Below are 5,000 nucleotides of genomic sequence, written 5' to 3' on the forward strand. Positions count from 1 at the left end.
TGCCTGCTTTAAGCACTCTAATTTGTTCAAAGTAAACGTGCCGGCCCACCGAGACACTCACTCAAGAGCACCCTGGTAGGATTGCAACGGGGTCCGCCTCGGGACGCACGAGCACGCACGAGGCGCGTCGCACGCCTTCAGCTCGCCCCACCGGCAGGACGTCCCACGATACATGCCAGTTAAACACCGACGGGCGGTGAACCAACAGCGTGGGACACAAATCCAACTACGAGCTTTTTAACCGCAACAACTTTAATATACGCTATTGGAGCTGGAATTACCGCGGCTGCTGGCACCAGACTTGCCCTCCAATAGATACTCGTTAAAGGATTTAAAGTGTACTCATTCCGATTACGGGGCCTCGGATGAGTCCCGTATCGTTATTTTTCGTCACTACCTCCCCGTGCCGGGAGTGGGTAATTTGCGCGCCTGCTGCCTTCCTTGGATGTGGTAGCCGTTTCTCAGGCTCCCTCTCCGGAATCGAACCCTGATTCCCCGTTACCCGTTACAACCATGGTAGGCGCAGAACCTACCATCGACAGTTGATAAGGCAGACATTTGAAAGATGCGTCGCCGGTACGAGGACCGTGCGATCAGCCCAAAGTTATTCAGAGTCACCAAGGCAAACGGACCGGACGAGCCGACCGATTGGTTTTGATCTAATAAAAGCGTCCCTTCCATCTCTGGTCGGGACTCTGTTTGCATGTATTAGCTCTAGAATTACCACAGTTATCCAAGTAACGTGGGTACGATCTAAGGAACCATAACTGATTTAATGAGCCATTCGCGGTTTCACCTTAATGCGGCTTGTACTGAGACATGCATGGCTTAATCTTTGAGACAAGCATATGACTACTGGCAGGATCAACCAGGGAGCTGCGTCAACTAGAGCTGAGCAGCCGGCCGCCCGGGAGTGTGTCCCGGGGGCCCGCGCGAACACGCAAGCGTCCGCTCAATTATTCTGCAAACAGGAGGAGGCTGAGCTCCCCTGCACAATACACCTCGAAACCCTCTCAGGTCCCGGCGGCGCGCAGCGCCGTCCTAAGTACTTGGTCGGGTTCGAGAGAGGCGCAATCGCCCGGAGTTTGGCGAGTAGACGCTTTAGGTGCGACCACCCGTGCTCCCAACTGAGCTTGCCGCTGCCGACAGAGGCCCGGGAGCGTGCTGTCGTGGCATTGCCGGCGGGAGACAACACGCGCCACCTACGGTGGCCGGCAGCTCCAACGCCAGCGCCACAGAAGGACAAAAGCCCCACTTGGGTGCCGAAGCGAACTCTCCCAGCACAGCGCACGCGCCAACACGTCCGCACAGCTGCGATACAAACCACCTGCGAGAACCGCAGAGGCGACCGAGCAGCAGACGGCGTCGCGGCGCCGAGCGCCGGGCGGCGGCGCATCCTCAGCGCACACAGTCCTCAATCGGACCAGCACACTGCAGATGTCCACCGCGCTTCGCACCGGGCCCGCGAGGACCTACTTTGGCCGCACGGCGCCGCGTGCAGGGTGCGCCGGCGCGCAGCTGCGCCGCCTGCCGCCTCCGTCGGCCGGCGCGCCTGCCACTGGCCGCCCCCACCAGCCGGCTGTAGCGCGTGCGCCCACGCACCGCGCGGCCAGCACGCCGGGAGGCCCCCCCTCACCGGCCGGGGACGGTCCCACCCAGCCACCGCCGCGTATCGCTTCACACCCACATGCCATTCACGTTCGTGGGCATGGTGGGTATCGCTGAAACAACCGGTTGGTAGCTCAACCGATCGTCGCCATCACTGATTCACCTCTAGCGAGAACAACCGCACCACAACCGTTTACCAGTTGTTCATTTGGTAACGTCACCAGCAAACGTAGACGTCCATCGCCATTTGCAAATTCAACGATTGTTGCATGCCTGTGTCAGGTGTCACGACACACTATGTCTGCCCACATACACGCAACAACATGTGCACGCTTCGCGAACACGTGGAAGGTGGCCCCCGTACGTATGCGATGTCCATTGCGCGAACGACTGTCAACCGGCCTCTGTCGCATGTCGCAGATGTGGAACGCAGTGCACCATGCTATCACGGTGTGTGGAGAAGAGACGACTACGTCTGACAACACGCGCCACTACATCAACAGACGGCTCATGCTGATCGCCATCCACGGCATACCATACTGCAATCCAGCTCTTATAGGGAGACGACACGTAGCTGAGTGCACAATATTTGGACCGTATGGTTCGCCGTTGTTGGCGCAGTCGTGGTACGGTCACACATGTACCACGATGTATCATTCAGTACATGAGGACCAATGTGCAGTACAGTGTGTGATTTGGACGTACAACATCAGCGGACAGTTGACACACGCCGTACCACAACGTAGGCTGTGCTTCGCCATGCAAATGCCAATGAACAACTGCGAAGGGCATTGAGCATGTACGTCCTGCTGCCATCCGCATTACAGTGTATAGCTGCAAGGTGTTTAACATGAAGCGATACTCTGGGGACCAGGCAGTGCGAGTAGCAAACTATATTGCGGGGGTTGCAGTTAGGCAACACCACACTAATTTAACGCGTCGTATGACAATTACAGAGCAGGTTAAGGCCCAACGTGTGTTGGGTTAAGGCCCAACGTGTGTTGGGTTAAGGCCCAACGTGTGTTGGGTTAAGGCCCAACGTGTGTTGGGTTAAGGCCCAACGTGTGTTGGGTTAAGGCCCAACGTGTGTTGGGTTAAGGCCCAACGTGTGTTGGGTTAAGGCCCAACGTGTGTTGGGTTAAGGCCCAACGTGTGTTGGGTTAAGGCCCAACGTGTGTTGGGTTAAGGCCCAACGTGTGTTGGGTTAAGGCCCAACGTGTGTTGGGTTAAGGCCCAACGTGTGTTGGGTTAAGGCCCAACGTGTGTTGGGTTAAGGCCCAACGTGTGTTGGGTTAAGGCCCAACGTGTGTTGGGTTAAGGCCCAACGTGTGTTGGGTTAAGGCCCAACGTGTGTTGGGTTAAGGCGCAACGTGTGTTGGGTTAAGGCGCAACGTGGGTTACGTTAAGGCGCAACGTGGGTTACGTTAAGGCGCAACGTGGGTTACGTTAAGGCGCAACGTGGGTTACGTTAAGGCGCAACGTGGGTTACGTTAAGGCGCAACGTGGGTTACGTTAAGGCGCAACGTGGGTTACGTTAAGGCGCAACGTGGGTTACGTTAAGGCCCAATATAGGTTAGGTTAAGGCCCAATATAGGTTAGGTTAAGGCCCAATATAGGTTAGGTTAAGGCCCAATATAGGTTAGGTTAAGGCCCAATATAGGTTAGGTTAAGGTACAATATAGGTTAGGTTAAGGTACAATATAGGTTAGGTTAAGGTACAATATAGGTTAGGTTAAGGTACAATATGGGTTAGGTTAAGGTACAATATGGGTTAGGTTAAGGCGCAATATGGGTTAGGTTAAGGCGCAATATGGGTTAGGTTAAGGCGCAATATGGGTTAGGTTAAGGCGCAATATGGGTTAGGTTAAGGCGCAATATGGGTTAGGTTAAGGCGCAATATGGGTTAGGTTAAGGCGCAATATGGGTTAGGTTAAGGCGCAATATGGGTTAGGTTAAGGCGCAATATGGGTTAGGTTAAGGTACAATATAGGTTAGGTTAAGGTACAATATAGGTTAGGTTAAGGTACAATATAGGTTAGGTTAAGGTACAATATGGGTTAGGTTAAGGTACAATATAGGTTAGGTTAAGGCACAATATGGGTTAGGTTAAGGCGCAATATGGGTTAGGGTAAGGCGCAATATGGGTTAGGTTAAGGCGCAATATGGGTTAGGTTAAGGCGCAACGTGGGTTACGTTAAGGCGCAACGTGGGTTACGTTAAGGCGCAACGTGGGTTACGTTAAGGCGCAACGTGGGTTACGTTAAGGCGCAACGTGGGTTACGTTAAGGCGCAACGTGGGTTACGTTAAGGCCCAATATAGGTTAGGTTAAGGCCCAATATAGGTTAGGTTAAGGCCCAATATAGGTTAGGTTAAGGCCCAATATAGGTTAGGTTAAGGCCCAATATAGGTTAGGTTAAGGTACAATATAGGTTAGGTTAAGGTACAATATAGGTTAGGTTAAGGTACAATATGGGTTAGGTTAAGGCGCAATATGGGTTAGGTTAAGGCGCAATATGGGTTAGGTTAAGGCGCAATATGGGTTAGGTTAAGGCGCAACGTGGGTTACGTTAAGGCGCAACGTGGGTTACGTTAAGGCGCAACGTGGGTTACGTTAAGGCGCAACGTGGGTTACGTTAAGGCGCAACGTGGGTTACGTTAAGGCCCAATATAGGTTAGGTTAAGGCCCAATATAGGTTAGGTTAAGGCCCAATATAGGTTAGGTTAAGGCCCAATATAGGTTAGGTTAAGGTACAATATGGGTTAGGTTAAGGTACAATATGGGTTAGGTTAAGGTACAATATAGGTTAGGTTAAGGCGCAACGTGGGTTACGTTAAGGCCCAATATAGGTTAGGTTAAGGCCCAATATAGGTTAGGTTAAGGCCCAATATAGGTTAGGTTAAGGCCCAATATAGGTTAGGTTAAGGCCCAATATAGGTTAGGTTAAGGTACAATATAGGTTAGGTTAAGGTACAATATAGGTTAGGTTAAGGTACAATATGGGTTAGGTTAAGGTACAATATGGGTTAGGTTAAGGTACAATATAGGTTAGGTTAAGGCACAATATGGGTTAGGTTAAGGCGCAATATGGGTTAGGTTAAGGCGCAATATGGGTTAGGTTAAGGCGCAATATGGGTTAGGTTAAGGCGCAATATGGGTTAGGTTAAGGCACAATACGGGTTAGGTTAAGGCACAATACGGGTTAGGTTAAGGCACAATACGGGTTAGGTTAAGGCACACATTGTTGTAAGGAAAGGTGTTTTCGGGGGGGGGGGGGGCTGGTTTGTTGATTGTGATTATCGTAAGTAAATGACTGCGGCATCATCTGATTTGCCACGTCAGGGTGCACCTTTGGCTCATAACAGGCGGCGCTCTGATTCCATGCTTGTGGCA

At 52.0% G+C, this 5,000-nt stretch overlaps 1 non-coding gene across 1 annotated transcript in view; it reads right to left on the reverse strand.

Moving 5' to 3' along the window:
- The window catches only part of LOC124581925, a 1,910-nt gene extending 1,035 nt beyond the window's left edge, over positions 1–875 (reverse strand). The window contains exon 1 of the ribosomal RNA XR_006973568.1: positions 1–875. This exon is cut by the window's left edge and continues 1,035 nt beyond it. This is a non-coding gene — a ribosomal RNA (small subunit ribosomal RNA).
- Between the last annotated feature and the right edge of the window lie 4,125 nt (positions 876–5,000).

Source organism: Schistocerca americana, unplaced genomic scaffold (assembly GCF_021461395.2).
Source record: "Schistocerca americana isolate TAMUIC-IGC-003095 unplaced genomic scaffold, iqSchAmer2.1 HiC_scaffold_382, whole genome shotgun sequence".
NCBI classification, from domain to species: Eukaryota; Metazoa; Arthropoda; class Insecta; order Orthoptera; family Acrididae; genus Schistocerca; species Schistocerca americana.